The sequence below is a fragment of the Humulus lupulus genome, chromosome 9, assembly GCF_963169125.1.
Source record: "Humulus lupulus chromosome 9, drHumLupu1.1, whole genome shotgun sequence".
NCBI classification, from domain to species: domain Eukaryota; kingdom Viridiplantae; phylum Streptophyta; class Magnoliopsida; order Rosales; family Cannabaceae; genus Humulus; species Humulus lupulus.
Window position 1 is genome coordinate 43,126,864 of NC_084801.1, and position 19,380 is coordinate 43,146,243.

Below are 19,380 nucleotides of genomic sequence, written 5' to 3' on the forward strand. Positions count from 1 at the left end.
ATAAGTACACTTTTAAGTGTGTTTATAGACTTTTTCCTTTTCTCTGGTTTGATATGGATGCCAAGTTTTTGGAGACTCAATATTGGTGCGCTATCCAATGTTACCTGAAGAAACACAAAGTGGGTTTTGAAGTTGTGTTTCTTTATAGTGTCCAAAGAAACACAAAAAACCATTTAACTTTTGGGGGATCCATGAATGTCCCTAAGATTGATTTAGGGTCAATCATTCTCAATTGCGGATCCCAAGGCTACCCATACTCTTGATCTCCACCATTCACATGGACTTGAATCCAATGGCTAGGGGGCCTTGAATTTCCTTATATATACCCCAAGGCTTGAAATCATTTCTCCACACCAAAACTTGCCTAGCCTAGTGGTATTCCCTCCAAACCACTTTCAAGAGTTCAAAGGTTCCATCCACCACGAAAGCATTCTTGAGGTAATTTTCCTTCCATTTCATTTATTCATCCTCCTTTTTTTTTATTATTTTTTTTTTGTTAGCATTGCGGTGACACTAGGCATTCTTTTGCTCCTATGGTGTTTCCCTCGCTTATCGATCAACCGACCCTACGCCTCCATAAGTCTATCCTTGTACACCTTCGGCTTCATACATTTACCTCTAGGTATGCCTCCTTCCTCTTTTTTTCTTTTTTGTTTTGTTTTATATTGATTACGCGGGGGTAGAATTAATGGTTGTACAACACTCATTCTTCAGAGTTTGTCATTCTTTTCATATGGCCCTTCAAGTACATATGCATAGGCCCTTTTCTTATACCCCTCACACTCATGTTGTAGATATAGGGCTACCCTTACGCATATACGCCCTCGAGTCTTAGCTGGTCCATGGCGTCTAGGCGATGTCCCAAAGGTCCATCCAATGTTGAATTCATTGAGTTGTCATCCTCCGACTCGGAGGCCGACGTACATAGACCCTCTAACCATGGGGGTGTGCGAACGCTCTACCTCCAAAGACTGTCCTACCTCAAACAGAAAGCGTGCAACCTGGAGAAGGAGCTAGAATCCAATACCAGGGACGTGGGCTCAGGTTTCTCCCCCTAGCATGCGACATACATCTCCCAGCTATAATCAATCCTTCAGGATTACCTTTCTGAAATTGCTTGCCTAGAAGAAAACTTGCCCCCTGAGCCTTTTTCCTTTTGTCGTGACGAGTCTCCCGGTCATAGGGGTCCCTTCTTCGAAGGCGGTAGATATAGGACACGTGGGGGGTCCTCCAGGATCCTTAGAAAGTCTATGGCTCATAACCTGCCTATCACTGCCCAGGTACCTGAGATGCCGAAGAGAACCTCTGAAACTTCCGAGGAGATGGGCAGGTCCAGCCTCACCATGAATAAATTGACCAACATGCTAAAGGCTCATCAGTTAGCATTAAACCTCAAATTTTTCATCCCAAAGCGTGATGAACGCGCATCTGAACCGCCAGAAGGGTTCATGGCCTTCAGCGATTCCATAATTTGATTCGGTGGGGCTCTTCCGCTTCACCCTCTTTTTGTCAAAGTGCTTAACTACTTTGAACTAGCACCTCTACAATTGTGCCCCAACTCCTGGGTGACACTGAGCAGTCTATATGTGTTGTACCATCAGGTGCATTCCAGAGGGCCTTCTATGAGCGAGGTTCATTACTTCTATACCCTTAGGGCGAATACATCTGCCCCTGGGTTCTACCAGCTCCAGAAAGTCATGGACCATAAAGGGAATTCCCTCGGGGAGGGCTCCATTTCAAATAGATGCTCATGGAAGACGGACTATTTCTTCACTTTTAGCGGGCCCACCCGACACACTAGCTTCAACACCCCAAGTAAGATTATTCTCACTTTGATCTCACACATGAGAGGTTTCTCTTTTTACTTGGCTTTTCTTCTATGGTTTTTCTAACTGTAGTTATTTCTTTTCTTTTGATGGAAGGTCTCTTAGGGGTTGTTGGCTCCAACTTGAAACTGAAGGCACGTGAGTGAGTGATGAAAATCATGGCCTTGTTGGGTGAATGTAAACAAGCCAGCGCCATTTTTTACAGAGAGCAACCTTCACTTGTACAGGCTGCTGACCCCGGACCAGACCATCACTTTATGCTCCGTGTCCTCTGAACCCGCGGGTCCACGCCCCGCGTCACCCGAACCTGCGTATCCACGCTCTGTGTCACCCGAACCTGCGAGTCCACGCCCTGTGACACCCGAACCTGTGGGTGCACGCTCTGCGTCACCCAAACCTGCGGATCCATGGCCCCCTTCACCTGAACCTGCAGATCCGTGGCTATACAACCACGATGAAGGTAATTATGACGAGGTAGCCGATAGGGACTATGTCTACCCTTCGGGCGATCATATGGACGTTGAGGAGACAGTGGTATCTGAGAACTACTCGTGCTTGCACTCTATTGCTGGCAGGGCTAGGGGCATGGTCGATGACGGTCATACTGGCGGTATTACTTCTCGAACGTCACCGTCAATGCTTGGTGGCGAGTTTGCCTTTGATGCCTCTGTCCCCCGCCCCTCCGTGCCTAAAAGGAATTTCGTTATTCCTTTTTTTTCTGGGGCTCCTTTACCCCCGGGGAGGCGTCCTAGGCGGGCGTCTTCAGGCGCCTCTTTACCCAAGGAGATGACTCCGCGCTCTTCTGCTCCCCGCACAATAGTGGATGGATCAGGACCTTCTCGGTCCCCATCCCTGACAAAGCGTGCCTCGGCAAGCACACACACCTCCCCTGGTCAAGCTTATGTTTCTGCTTCCGAAGATCATCCTCTGGTGAGCCAGTATGGGGAAGCCATGAGCCATCATCTGGGAAACTTTCCCAAAGGCAAGTGGGAAACTTTGCACAATGTCCCCAACGCTGAGCTAGAAGATGCCTATATGCGAGCCTCTTTGCAGGTATTTGTCGAGATACTTGGTTTATTCATTTATGATAGATATATATATATTTTTTTCATTTTGTTTCGATATTGCCTGACCCTCGAGGCTTTATTCCATGTCCTCACCCTTACTTAGACTTCTATCTTGTGTCATCGGCTGATCACCTCAAACTCCTCATCGACTCAATGGTTACAATGCGAGCTCGAGGAGGCATTGGGGAACCTATCGGTGGCCGAGGTGGCAAAGGGCGTCTTGTCAAGCCAACTGACCGAGGTAGTTTTCCAGAGGGACGCCGCTTTAGCCTAGGCTGCATCAACCTCTCATACCAACATTCAGCTGGAGGCTACCATCCACACTTTAAACAGAGGATCATTGCGCTCGAGGCTGAGCTTGTGAATGCTGAGAATCACATAGTCGAGCGCATGCTGCACGCTGTATGGAGGACCAACCCCACCGTTGACCTGTCTCCCTTTGGAGATTATTCTGTCGAGAAGATTTCTGAGTGGAAGGGTCAAGATGGAGATTTGTAGGTTCCTTTGTATTCGGCCTATGTATGTTGTTGCTATGTAATCCCTCACATTATTTCCCCTTTTTCTCCTTTTTCTTTGTGTTTAATCAAACTTAAGGGACTTTGGTAAGTCCCTCTTATTATTATTATTATATGTGGATTACATATTTCTTCCTTGATCTGATGATGATAATCTTTCTGGTGTACCTTGATTATACTTGTAAGGGCACGTTAACCCATTGGGCTCTTGGTGTCCTTTTATATTCTTTGCGCACGCTTGTTGCTTTTTGCGAGAAGCGTCCCTCTCGTCATTATGCATAGTACTATTTCTTCAAGGATCTCTTGTAGGACCCTTTTTGGCTAGTCGGCTTAATGGCCGTTCTAGACTTATTGGGAGATTCCCTCTTTACGGCCTCACCCCCTGGGGTATCAGCCTTTGGTTGGAGGTCATCCTTTTAAAAAATTCCCTTGATATTCGTAAGGGTAGCTAATCCTTTTGAATACAAGAGATTTTGTTTTTACTCGTGCCTCCTGTCCTACCCCCCAAGTGCTTGGTGAGATTTATTTTAGCAGGCACTTTGGTTGATGATCGCATAGAGAAGAAAAATAACATGTGAATTTGTGAATGGTTTCATTCATAGTAGGCAGGTTACAACGATATATATTAAAAGTTTCCATCTACTTGGGAGGTTATCTAGGCAACCCCTTTGATTCTTGTCTACTTAGCTAACATAACATGCAACAAACTAAACACAGACACTGCTTGCATCGGATGTGGGAGTCTTACTAGTAGTCTTGCTCGGTTGGTCCCTCCATGATTCTAGGGTTTAGTTCCTGCGGGTTTGCGCCCCCATGCATCACCATTGCCATCGGTTCTCGCGGTTTCGCAGACGTGTGAAGGGAGGTGTTATAACACTCCCTTGCCTCTCTTTATTCTCCCTTCGTACTCGCTACTCCACCAGGAGTTGGGAACTTGAAGGCGAGGTGATATATTGAAGTGATCATTTTCAATTCTCTTAGGGATGGTCTCCCCAATACCGCATTGAAAACTGAAGCACAATCTACTACGATGAAGTTTGCCATGACTGTGGTCTGTCGGGGTTGTTCTCCCATGGTGAGTGCTAATTCGATCACCCCTAAAGGTTGTATCGAGTCCCCCATGAACCTGTATAAGGAGGATTGACAGGGTTTCAAGTGTCTGATGCCCAAACCCATCTTCTCCAAGGCGGGGCGATATAAGATATCTACAGAACTTCCATTGTCTACGAGGACCCGATGCACCCGCAGGTTGGCCAACTGAACTGTCAACACCAAAGGATCGTTATGGGGAAAGTGTACCCCTCGTGCATCCTCCTCTGTGAAAGTGATTGAGTCATTTTCTCCCTTAAAGCTTTTCGGGGGTCGCTGCTCCAAACTCATGACACACGGTGGTGAACTCCGCCTGACTTCTCTAGCGTATCTGTCTCGACCCTTCCTAGGCTCTCCCCCAAACCTCGGACCTCCGAAGATCGTTCTCACCTCTCCTTGTATCTCTGGGGATACCCCTTGTGTCCGAGGTATCACCGACACGTCCTCTAATTTCTTCTTCTCTCTTCTGACATATCGGCCCAGGTATCCCCTTTGGATGAGCTCTTCAATTTCTTCCTTCAAATGGGTACATTCTGCAGTGGTATGGCCGATATCCTTGTGGTATTGACAGTATTTGCTAGGGTCCCTCTTGGACCGGTCTTTTCTCATAGGTGGGAGCCTTTTGAAGGGAACCCGGTCCTCATTTGTGAGGTAGATATGCTCTCTGGTGTCCGTCAGGCTCGTATAGAAGGTGTAAGCTGTTTTCCTATGGTCGCTTCTGCGCTTGGTCCTTCTATGTTGATCATCTCTCGACCCTTCATACGCCCTCTTCTTCTTCACCCCATTCGACCCTTCATTAGCTGGGGGCTTTACATGGGACTCACTTTTTCCTGCCTTTAAGTTCGCATGGCCATCCTCCACAGGAATGTACTTTTGCGCCCTCTCGTAGAAGTCATCTAGGTCAGTGACTTCCCTTTCGAGCATATTATACCACAATTTTCTTCCCAGACGCACTCCAGCTGTGATGGCCATTTTTAACTCCCTGCAGGTCAAGCTCCCTACTTTGGTTGCCTCCATGTTAAACCTGTGGATGTAGCCCTTTAGACTCTCATTTTCTCCCTGCTTCACATTGGCGAGGCTGGTGTCCGGCATTGTGTAATCACGCACGGCGTGATGCTGTTGGAGAAATTCATCAGAAAACTGCTGCCAAGACCTGATAGACCCTGGTCGAAGTCTCTTGAACCATTTATACGCAGGTCCTTTCAATGTGACAATAAAGAAATGGCACCTGGCTTCGCTACTAATCCCCCTTAACCTCATCAGGATGTTAAACGGGTCCAGATGGTACTTAGGATCCGTGTTTCCTTCATAGGGGGTCATATGAGGCTCCTTGAAGTTGGTTGGGAGCCGGATGGCTTGGATCTCTTTAACAAAGGGTGATTCATGGTGGAACTCATCCTCAACGTCTTGTCCCCCAGATGCAGTGATGATCTTGCTCCGTAGGCTTCTCATCTCTATGTCTAGGTCTTGTCTCCTCTTCTTCAAGGAGTCTCTCAACGTGGATGGGCTTGCATCTCCCTTTCCTTTGCCTTCTCGGGGGGCTATGGGAGGTGTAGTCCTTTTGTCTACCCTTTTCTTGTTGAGTTCCTCTCGTAGATCTAAGGGTGTCCTCCTTGAGGTGACCTCGACGTCGTTATGAGGGCCTGCATTGTTCTTATGCTCTAGCCTCGCAGGCTGCTTCGGTGGTCCGGGACGTTCATGTTGCTTCACCTGGGGGTATTACTGGTGGAGAGTTGAGTCCTCCCATCGTCTACTGGGATGGTGGTCTCTGCCCCCTCTTGTCCTCTCTCTTTTCGCTTAGGGAGAGATATGTTTGGCTTCCCTTGCAACATGCCATTCAACACCTCTGGCATGTTCTCTAAGGTGGTTTCAAGCCTTTGGTTCTTGTGGTGCAGTTCACGTATCTCCTTTTCATAGAATTGAGACCTTGAACTCGAGCTCATGGAATGGACCCGGGGATGCTTGTCAGGTCTACGCATCGATGGGCCTAGATCCTACCAGTCAGAGTTAGGCACCTGTGGCGGCCTTAGGGGCGGGAACTCGCTGGCATCTTTTGCAGGGGCAGATGTTAACCTTGGATGATTCTCATCGAGAGGGACGACTGGGGATGAAGCCTCCCTCTCTACTTCGTGAACATCAGGTTCCTTTGGGGCCTCCACATCACTGGGCAGAGGAGGGTTCTTCATGGAGGCCTTCAGATGATCTCCATCCAGGCGGACCTCCACCTCTCGTGGCTCTCTCAGTCGTTTAGAATGTCTTGGCATTTCTTCCTGCCGGAACAAATGGAAGAACAGTGGCTTGACACATATCCTTCCCACAAACGGTGCCAAACTGTTGACGGTAAGCACTCGTCAACGATTAAAGGTTAGAAAACTCCGATTTTTATACTAAGGATAGCTAAGAATGAGATGGAAAGAACTTGAATCAACAGAAAAATCAGAACTACGAATGAGCAAAGATCATATATTTCTTAAATGTCTCCTCATATAATCACTTTTTAAACCCCTTAACCTGAGGGGTCGAAACCTATTTATAGGTGGGCTCTATTGGCCCCCTGATACAAGTAGGTCCCAGGGGACGTGGACGTATGCAGGTACAGGTTTAGGGTAGTGGCTCAGGACATAGTGGTGTCTACCCTGACAATGCCCAAGTAGTGGTGCAGGACATCGTACTGGGGATTCTGGAATATTGTCGGGGGTGCTCAGGTAGTGCCTCCACTCTCCGTACAAGTTCGTACCGCCACTACTCGTCCAACACAGATGACAGGGCCACGCCTCTGACCCCTTTACGATCGTACATCCTATATCAGTGTACGTACCTTGTACCCAGTCATCCTCATCAATTCATGTTTGGCGCCTAATGATCATTTGACATACCCATTTGGTGTTTCCAAGTGATCCTCATGCATATATCGAGGAGGCTCCAAACTATACGTGTCATGAGAAACCAAGGCACTGGGGTTGTTTGTGGCAGAACAAGGTGCACACATGAGAAGTAGCGAGGCTGGCCTACTGTGGTCACATGGAGGCGAGGCGAGGGACACGGGTGATGTAGCAAGGCTGCACCCTCGCATGGCGAGGCTGGCCTGCTCTGATTGCATGGAGGTGAGGAGAGGGGACACAAGATATGCAGCGGGGCTGCACCTTCGCACAGCAAGGGTACCACGTATGGTGAGGGTTGTGAGTTACGGGACACGCGAGATGCAACAAGGTAGCACCCTCGCATAGTGAGGCTGGCCAGTTGCGGTCACATGGAGGCGAGGTACGATGCTTGCGTGGACGCGACGCGCGCGGGAGGCCAGCCGAAGACCCGCGCACAGCGAAGGCCACGCGGCGTGCACGGGAGGCCAGCCGAAGACCCTCGCATAGCGAGAATGGCGTTCGGGTGGGTAACCGGCCGAGGAACCTCGCATAGCGAGGGTGGCTCTCTTAGCCTAACTCCTCCGAGGCCATGTGTTGCCCTTGTCCCTTTGTGCATGTGGTAAGTAGCCAAGTGAGGCTCTCACCCCTTCATCCCACTGGCATGCGTCTCATAGTCTTTAGGGTGCCTCGTAACGTGGAGGTTTGCCTGAAGTGAATTCAAAAGGGAAGAATTCCCACATTCACAATATCCATATATATAGAGCACTCAACATGCTTCATCAATAATCATGTATGTCTCGTAATTGGTGCAGTTTTCTTACCTCAGGCTCGAGCGCAAAATAAGTTAAGAACGACCCTTGAGAATGATCCAGACCATAGGCCCTTAGAAGTCACCTAATCACAATCAAATATAAAATCCCATCAATAAAATGAGTTATAAAAGAATCTCGGACCAAGTCCAAGGCCCTAGGACCTCGAATTCTACCAAGTCTTAAGGTTTGAAAACCCGCTCTTAAAAGCAACATTTGCTCAAAAAGAACAAGCGGGCCGCGACCTGTCCCCAAGGGACGCAGCGTGCCTCCCAGACAAACAGCCCCCCTGTCTGGGTGCCAAGGGCACGTCGCGACTTGCCCTTGAGGGTCGCGGCCCGCCATGCAGAAAGAGCTGCGTCAAGGCTATGGGGTTCGCTTAGGTCGCAGTGCCAAAGAACTAAGTCTCAACTTGACCCCGCGAACCCAACTCCCCTGCATTTTCTTCAATTCAAACTCCACCAAAAATACTTCCAAACAATCTCAGAATCAATATCAAACCTTAACACAACATTACAACCAATCCAGCAATAAAACCAAAGCTTTATTACACTTAAAACACCACAAAATACTCAATTCTCAATCTAAAACTCTCAAGTTCAAACACAACTAAAACCAATAAAAAACAGAGTTGTAAACCTCACCCCAACTAGGAATTGAATCCTTCCAGCTGCTGCAACTCAATCTTAAACCCCAAGCCTTAAATCCTCAATCTTGAATCCTCTAACTTTAGTTGAAAAAATCAACCGAGAAAGAGAAAATGACCGAGAGAGAGAAAAAAAAGGAGAGAACCATGTTTCTATGGTTCATTCCATGGTTTTCCTCTGGCTGATTCTATCTATAGAACCTAAAATGACTAAAATGCCCCTAGGGCCAACCTAATCCCTCAAGGCCACCCAAGGGCAATTTTGTCATTACCACCTACCCTGTTAATCATAATTAATGTCACACAATTCCCATTACTTCCAATATCCTCAAATAATTATCAAATAATTTCCCATTACCCGCTCAATCCTGGTAAGGCACTAAGCACCAAATTACCCCTAGGCTCACCCCGAGCCCGGTAATTAACCTTATTGTGACTAAACTGCTAATTGCTTCCTAGGATTGTCTCATGTCGAATAGCTCAAATATATCCACATAATAATGTGGTCTCACCCATATATCACATACATGCACATAAATATACAAATACGTCCTCAATGAGCCAAAATTACGAAGATACCCTTCTTATAAGAAAGGGCCCACATATATGCAAATCCAATCATATGATAATATAAACACATAAACATGCATATAATCACATATTAATGCATTAAATCTGTTATTGCCCTCCTGGCCTCCTAATCCAGGCACTAAGCCATCTCAAGGAATTTGGGATGTTATAGCCATTGCCTGTTTGAAAGAGAACAGATCATCGTCATAAGTGTCACCAACAACCATATTGGTTTAACCATCCAAACCATAGAGAACTGGGTTCCTAGAAACCCTCCCACTACGACGAGGCTCTGTGACTGTTTGCTCAGGAACAGTGGTACTTTCTTCAATTAAATCGACTTTCATTAGTTGGACATGAAGATTGGGAATTTCATCATCAACTTGCGTTGATGACGATGGAACAATGGTTGGAGTTAATTCTTCAACCATCTCCTCTAAAACTACTTTGTTGCGCAGTTTGAAGTTTTGGAGATAGTCATTTTCCAGAAAAGTAGCATTTGTAGAAGTAAACACTTTATTTTCTGAATGACTATATAGAATTCCATCGCGAGTGCCTTTAGGATAGCCAACAAACATGCAAACTTCGGTTCATGGTTCTAGCTTTCCTTCCTTTTTCCTCCGGATGTGGGCGGGACATCCCCAGATTCTAAAATGACGTAAGCTAGGTTCACGACATTTCCAGTGTTCTAAATGTGTTTTAGGGATAGATTTCAACGGTACAAAATTTAGAATGTCATTCACTGTTTCAATTGCAGAGTTGAGTAACTAAGCATGAATCTAACCATTTCTTATAATGTTCTATTCTGGGGTTCCACTACACCATTTTGTTGTGGAGTACCCGGAGTAGAAAGTTGTGATAAAATCCCAAGTTTAGTTAAATGATCTTGGAACTGCATATCCAAATATTCTCCACCCTTATCAGATCGCAAGATCTTTAACATTTTACCTAATTGGTTCTGAGCCATATCGAGGAAGTCTTGAAATTTTTAAAATGTTTCTAATTTCCTATGCATTAGGTAAAGACATGAGTATCTAGAGTAATCATCAATGAAAGTGACGAAATACTCAAAACCACCCCTGACCAGTACATTCAAAGGTTCACAAACATCTGAATGAACAAGCCCAAGTGGTTCCTTGGCCCTATCACCCTTTGCAGAGAATGGACGTGTGACAGTCAAAATCCAGTGATCCGCAAGGGGAAAGACCGGGTAAAAGTTGTGCAATCCCACACCGCCTAGGGAAGGTCAAGTGTGATGATTCTAAGACTTTGTAGGTATGGGACTACACAGGTGAAGAGAGCTTAAATGGATTGATGGGTACTACCTATGCCAACAAGATGCATCTTCTTTTTGGTAGCCCATCACTTGAGAACTCCAAAGTTAAGTGTGCTTGACCTGAAGTAGTCTCATGATGGGTGACCTCCTGGGAAGTTTTCCCAGGAAGCGTGCGAGTAGGGACAAAGCACTTTGGAAAGACTCGTGTTGGTTTGTAGGGCCAGTCATCATTCCAGGAAGCAGCCATAGCGACGTGGGGCGTTATAGGATGCTTGGTCAATTTGCCTTCTCGACAAGATTCACAGACAGATAATTCACCTAAGGTGTGTTCCCTCAAAGGTCCGTCCTTTGTAAGTCTTTGAATTCTATCATAGCCAATGTGACCTAGTCTCAAATTCCATAAATATGTCATGTTATTGTTATCGGTCTTTTGACGTTTATTGGTCCTAGGTTTAGCTACTTTGAATAAATCATTATTAAGCGCGAGGGGTCAGTTAGGTCCCAGAATATAAGGCCTGTTTTTCAAACATGGAATACACAATTGTGATCCATTGAAAGAAATAGATATATTCGAACTTGTGAAATCCATAACAAATTGTTCTAATTGCAACATGGAAACTAAAATTAAATTTTTACTAAAATCTGGAATAAAAAATACATCGTTCAAAATTAAATATTTATTTTTGAACTTCAGGCGAGCTCTTCCTCTAGCTTGGAACGTAATGAACGCTCCATTCCCAACTCTAAGCTTTAAGCCACCTTCATCCACTTCCTCCCATGATTCAAGAAGCTATAAGGAGATACAAACATGGTTAGTAGATCCAGAATCAATAATCCAAATGGATTTATCATTCTCTTAAACACATGCTTCTAAGATAATGAACTATAATCATTACCTTTGTTTTTTGCTGCTAGAAACTTAATGCAATCCTGTTTCCAATGCCCCTTCTCTTTGCAGTGAAAACACTTACCTTTACCTTTCTTGTTTTTATTTTTCTTCCCCTTAGGCGTCCGTGCACTAGGTTGTGAACTCATCTTTGCAGCCTTTGTAGGCTTAGGGTTGTTGCTTTGTCCATATTTCTTCTTGTTTCAAGCTTTCGAAGACAAAGATTGGTTAGCTTCAGCCTTAGCTGGATCAACAATAGCAACAATAGTCTTCTTTTCTCCTCCCTAACTTGGTCCACCCATGATAGACTCAAAAGTTTTTAGCTTGTTCATGAGAAGCATCATACCATAATTGAGTTTATTCATCACATAGTTGGTGGTGAACGGTAGGAAAGCTGGAGAGAAACTAATGAGGATTAAGCCAACTAGAGTCTCCTCATCTATAATTTCTCCATGAAATTCAGCTTCCTGAAAGTAGTTGGTCATCTTGGTCAGGTGATCATGGACGTGCTGAGACGGTGCCATCCGAGCAATGGCATATTTCTTGGTGGCCTCAAAACGAGTCTGGATAGACTTTGCATCGAACGTGTCTTAGAGTTGATCAATGATTTCGTAGGCCGTCTCGAAATTCTCCATCTTTGTCTTGAGAGTGTCGACCATACTAACCAACATGTAGTATCGTGTCTTATTATTGGCCATCCGACAATGCTCATATTTGTCTCTAATGGATTTGGTAGCTCCTTCAGCTGGAACTTCTGGGGATTCCTCACTCATGATGAACTTGGAGCTATCACCAATCAACACTATGTTGATGTTCTGCTTCCACTTAAGGAAGTTTTCTCTGATGATTTTGTAGAGTCCAAGAACTTTACATAGCTAGTTAGATAGTAGTAGTAATAGTAATAGTAATAACTAGTAGTAGTTGTAGTATGTTTATGACTATGGATTTTGGTTCAAGCCGGGACTTAGTTGGACACTCATAGCAACACTTGTAGATTTTATAAGTTTAACCTATAGTTTAAGAATATTAATTATAACCTAAGGTTTGATTAATATGACTGATTATGAAGATGATATTTATTATACTATAAGGTTTAGATAGACCCAATAAGATAATGACACTTGTCATGTGTATGTTTAATGAAAAATCAAGTGTTTTTTTAGGAATAGTTTATTAAGAGTAATATTTGAAAATCCCAGAGTCTACCAACAGCTTTGAAATCGTTATTAGACTCAGTCAAGGCTATTTACTCAATTCAAATTAGGCTGAAAAAGTGTAATTACGTTTACAATATTTCAGCGTATGCCGATATATCGCAGCTCTAGGGGGCGATATATCGCCCATGGGGATACGAAAAACACGTAACTTCGCACGACCATTTCAACGAGCCTTGGGAATATGAGCCCAGACGATATATCGCCTATGGTAGGCGATATATCGGCTCTAGGGCTGCATTTGCAAATGATTTTGAAACCAAGCTCATTTTATTCCATAAACCTCTTGATAAGCCATAATCTTTTTGACCGAGTCTTTAGCCTCTGCTGAACGATTATTCAAATATCTTTCAATTAAAAAGCCATTATTTTATTCAAGCTAAATGAAGATCTTTTCATTCTTGAACTCTATAAATAGGACATAGTACCCAGCCATTTCTTCATTCTTCAAGCTGAGTTTAGAGCCTACAAGCTACTAGGTTTACTTTAGAGTGTTAAACACTTGGGTTGGGATCATAAGCTTTATCATTATAAGCATATCAAACACTTGGGAAGTAAGATTTATGGTGTATTTCAGTTTCGAGGTATAGTTCGGTTATAAAGCAATCAAAGGTATTCCTATTCCTAGTTTATCTCTATATATTTCCTTAGTTTTTTATAGTTTTTCTCTACTCAAATCCTAACTCAGTATTCTTTATTCTTGGTTAGGCATTTAAGTTCTTTGAACTTGAGGTTCTTGTTGGTAAGTATCTTCTCGATGGTTTAGTTCATTCTTTTCATCTCTTTTTTTTTTAGAATACTCACCTCTCTATTAATGGTTTTTAGGAGTGTTCCAAAATCCCGACCTTGTTCTCATCATCCCGGTATTTTGGTAAGGAAAATAGGATAGTTCCTATGTGATATGTGCTATGTTTATATAATATGTTATGATTATGCTATAGTATGATTTATATGTTATGATATATGTATGTATTGGGGCTTATAGTTGTTATATAACAAACCCTAACACTTTTATGTTTTGGGCTTATAGTTGTGATATAGCAAACCCCAACACTTTTATGTTTTTGGGGCTTATATTTGCTTAATTAGCAAACCTCATTGTAGTTTGAGGCTTATAGTTGCTTAGTTAGCAAACCCCAATAGTTTCCATGTACATGGGTTAAAATTATGATATATGTGTTATAGTATATGATATATGTTCATAGTTTATGTGTATGATTATGTTTCATGCTTGTAGTATATTTTCCTTGCTGGGCATTAGGCTCATTCCTTTATGTTTTATATGTGCAGGAAAATAGTTATGGAATCGGGAAGATTCTTGAAGGCTTGGGAATGTGTATTGAGGAAGAATGAATTCGGTGGACTGTGTGAACGATTCGAGGATGAGGTTGTTTTTAGTCATTTAAATCATATTTTCTATGTATTTTTCTGCATTTGAGTGGTAATGAATTTTAAGATTTAAAGTTATGTTTCTTTTAATATTTTCAAAACAATGGGATCTCATATCCTAAATGAATTTTATGTATGTTTACCTTTGCTTTACAGTTTATAATAAAGTTATGGTATGTATGTTTTCTTAAGATTAGTGTCTGTGTATAATAGTTTTTAATGGTCCAAGGTCTAGAATAGTTGGGTCATTACAGTTGGTATCAGAGCAACGTTTCATTCACATGAAGTTCTCCTCGATACACACACTCAAAGCTCCGAATCTAACCGCCAAGTAAGTATTTATGGTTATAGTTATTATGTTTATATGTATAGCTAATGATTTTAGCCTTTATGTTTCAGTTAAGAATGAACATAGCATTAACTTATGAGGATATCCGAGCCATTAAGGTTTTAAAAAGAATTAGAGAACCCTGAAACATCGTAGGAGTGTTAGAGAGAATCACTTGGAGGCTACTTTTGTTCCACAGGGAGATAGGTCACCTCCAAGAATCTAAGCAAATTATGATGAGATCAACCGAGCAATACATTTTAGTACTTAGACTTTTTAGAGATTATCCTATTGTGACTGCAGCCTCAGAAGAAATTTGGGAGACGATAGATGACGAAGATGAACTGCTGGTAACTATGAGATTTATTTTCTTATACTTAGGTTCACTTCAAAAATGGAATTTCAGTTTACAAATGAACAAAAACATAGAATTTTTATGAATCTTCCTCGAGGGCATTTTGAGGCACAAGACAATGATGACTATGAAGATATAGAAGATGATATGCTAGATGAAGGATCGGATGTAGAAGATCCTGATTTTTAGAATATACTAGTTTCATTGTTTATTTTTATTTATTAATTGTTTTCTTTTATGATTGTAAATAGTGAAAAAAAAATTTCCAAATTAATATCATGGTTATTTTGTTATCATATATGAGTTTGATTTTTCTTTTGCAATCATAATAAATAATAAAGAAAATAAATAATGACTAATTTCAGTGAGGGTGGATACAAATCAATGAGCCAAGTTTCTATATTGAGAGTTAGGGGGCCATAATAGTGGGAACGATTTTACTGATCCCAGTCCTCCCTCAATATGGTTAACTTTGGAACAAAGATGAGTATCAAGCCTAAGAATTAAGTCATATAGGATGATTAGAAACAAACTTAGAAAATAAAGATGGCTTATTTTTCTAAGTATAGAAACCCACTCTAATAATAAAGAAGACTTATATAATTTTCATAAGAAGTCATAATCAATAGGTCCGAGTTATGTTTGTTTAGATTAAGTTTTTCCTTAGAGTCGATTAGGGTAAAGTTCTGACATGTTTCTCTCAATTGTTAGAACTCTGCTGCGATGTCGCTCCGAAGATTTGCTCGTACCAGCGGAAATGCCTCCAACGATGCTCCGATGAACAATGAAGCCCCTCAGGTTCGCAGAAAGGGAGTGCGTGTTGCTGCCAGTCACAATGTGCCACCAACACCACCAGTTGACAACACTGCAGAGATTGCCAGACTGCCACAACAAGTTGAGAAACTATTGCAACAACAGCGACAACAGGCTCAGCCTCAGACTCAGCCTCCGCCTCCGCCTCCGCCGCAACCACAGCCACAGGAAATGGCCTCAGCACCCCAACAAGTTGGTCCATATGGGGGATGGCAAGTGGAGAACTATGCGCCATATCTAGTTCAGGATATGGAGCCATTTTATTAGTGGTTCCGTAAGCAACACACTCCGAAATTTGAAGGGACTACAGAACCCTTCGAGGCAGAAGAGTGGCTAAGAAACGTAGAACCAATCTTGACACACATGAACCTCAACAACGTGGACCGCATATCCTGCGTTTTGTCTTTGCTCAAGAAGGATGCCAGGATATGGTGGGACCTAGTCCAGCAGACGCATGATGTTGCCACTATGATTTGGACCCGATTTGTGGAGCTGTTCCACAAGAAGTACTATAATTCGGCTGTACTCGCTTCAAGAGTTGAGGAGTTCGCTGGCTTGAAGCAAGGGAGTTTATCAGTGGCAGAGTATGCTCGGCAGTTCAACCAATTAGCTAAGTTCGCACCGAAAATGGCTCCAACTGACTATCTGAGGATGTCTAAGTTCTTTAGAGGACTTCGACCAAAGATCGAGCTAGGGATTAAGCTAGCAAACCCAGGAAATACTACATATGTCGATGTTCTAGAAACGGCAATTAAAGTAGAAAGGCTGCAGGCTAATGTTAGTAAAGAAGAAGCCAGTAAGCTTGAGCCTAGACAACAGAATCAACCTTAGACTAGTCAGAACAAAAACCACCACAACAACAGCAATAAGTCCAACAACAATAACAACGGTTAGAAAAGAAGGCATCCTGACAATAAGCAGTCCGACAGTGATAAAAGGGCACGGAAAAACAATGGAAGCAGTAGGCCGGGTTATGTAGAATACATGCCATGTGCTAAGTGCCAAAGGAAACATCCTAGGGAATGATGGGAAAACACCAAAGGATGTTACAACTGTGGTCAAGAGGGATACCAAAAGAAAGAATGTCCTCAGCTCAAGACAAAAGGGAAAAAGGAAGATAAGATGGTTCCTGCCAGGGTTTTTGCCTTAACCGAAGGAGAGGTTGATGCTAGCAATAAGGTGGTCACAGGTTAGGTTTCTATCCTCAATAACATATGTTCTGTATTATATGATTCGGGAGCCACTCATTCGTATATCTCGTTAGGAATGATAGAAAAATTAGACAAACCTTGTGAAAGATTTAGAACTAGGTTTGTAACCGAGTTGCCTTCGGGCAAAGTAGTTCTATCATCACAGATAGTACGAGGCGTACCGATCAAGATTGAGGATGTAGAACTAGAAGGAGACCGGATAGAACTGGAGATCAAGGACTTCGATGTGATACTAGGCATGGACTAGTTAGCACGACATGGCGCGACCATCAACAGCAAACGCAAGAAGGTGCTGTTCGAGACTCCTGATGGCCAGAGATTATGTTTCATGGGACAAGTTTTAGGACTACGCACATCGCTAATATCATCTCTCAAAGGATGATAGAAAAAGGATGTCAAGCGTTCTTAGCCAGCATCACAAACATAGTAAAGGAAACGCCGCTTAAGGTTGGAGATGTCTGTTGGAGATGTGCCCTGAAAGCATACGTAGTAGACATTGTTTTTATGAAATAAATAAATAAATTGAATTTGTTATGCATATATTCTATGGACTGTATTATTCTATGATAATATTATGTAAATATCAGGAAAAATTCCTAAGTTCATATATGTGATCTCAAACACGTATTGGTACGAGAGGATTGTGTTTGAGATAAATGAACTTGAATAGTTCGCAGTAAAATAAAGTTATGGAATCTTTAGATTAATTACTGCAAGTACGGTCCACTAGTATTATGAATACATGTGATCTAGATCTGGATCACTAGTGTGGTAGGACACTTTAGTGGAGGTGCTTTATATATTAGAGAATATATAGAACTGGACCAGATATGTCTATTCATACTTAGTTAAATACCGTTTCGAAGTATTAATTAAATATATCAACTGATGATCATATACAAATAGATCTTAATCCTGAGGTTACTATGAACTCCTGTTTATGTTATATGAGTTCTTTGATTCACTTGTTAGGGTCTGTCAGAATAATCAGGCTAAAAACTTTTGTTTTGGGAACTCATTAATATAGATGGCTGGGGACCTAGTATACAGATATGGAATCTATACCTTCTCGCAAGAGATTGAATGATGGTTCTCTTAAGGGTTGACTTTTGGGACTGAAAGGTTATTGAGCTCAAAATTCATAATTTAGTTATGAATTAACCTTCACTAGTAGAGTCAATGGTACTTAAGGAAACAAGACATAATTAAAAGGGTAAAACGATAATTTTATTCCCGATTAATTATGAACCATTATTAGAAGGTCAAGTTGTATGCAATGATTAAATCAATGGACGCTTTATGATTATAAAGTACTCAGTAAATGAAATGTCTATAATTACAAGAGTGCAATCTCATATTTATAGTAGAATAATCATGAGATTAATAAATTAAGATTATTTAATTAAAGAGTTTAATTAATAATCTCAAATTTATTGGAGCTTGGAATTATAGGTCCATAGGTCCCCATAGCGGCTCTATCAACACTGTTCAAGGTAAGAGTTGATATGAAGGGAAAATAGTTTAAAGACATATTTAAGAAGAAATTTGTTCTTCAGGCCAAATATGCAATTATATGATAATAGTGATTAATTAATTAATTACAAATTAGTTGTAGTTAACAAAATTAATTAATATTTCATTATTATATAATTTTCGAAATTATATTAAATAATTAAATTAATTTTCGAAATTTAATTAAATAATTAATTAATTATAATTTTTTTGAAATTATAATAAATTAAATATTTAATTTCGAAAATTTGTGTTTAATTAATTAGTAGAATTAATTAAATATCTTTATTTGAGTGGGAGAAAATAATCTGATAAGTTCAAATTGGATTTGAATTTAAAAGATTAATATTTATTCAAATAATTAATTATATTTGATAATTAATTAAAAAGATAATTAATTTGAATTCAAATTTGAATTAGCTATCAAGTTGTTAGATCTTATCTGACAAAGAAATTTGAATAAATAATTAAATAAAATTTGAAAAACTAATATCCCTATAAATTAGGAAGCTACACGTTCACACACAGTCCATAGACTGTGTGTGGCGTGTAGAGCAGTATTTTTTCAGGGATGGGATTTTCAATTTTATTTGTTTAATTAATTAATTAATGGATAATTCAAAAATTAGTTTTTCAGATATTTTCATTAATGGAATAATTAATTAATTAAAAATTAAATTATAAAATGGTTACAAATTTAATTTTTAAATTTTGAATTTTTTCTGTTAAGTATGACTGATCAGAAAATTATTCAGAGTAGATAAGAAAAGAGAGTGAGACTACTCTGACAATTTCGCTCTGTGAAAATAGAACGATAGTTTTCTCTCCCTGAAAATAAAGAACCCATTCTCAGGCCTATTCTCTTGATCTCATGTGTTGAGTACATCAAGTAGAATCACAAATAAACTATCCTTCATTCTCTAAGTGCCCACACATTTCTTGAGGTGTAGAGAACGCTTTGGAAGATCTTGGTGTGAGTACGTGGAGCGGCTTGGATAGGAAGATCGTTCTAA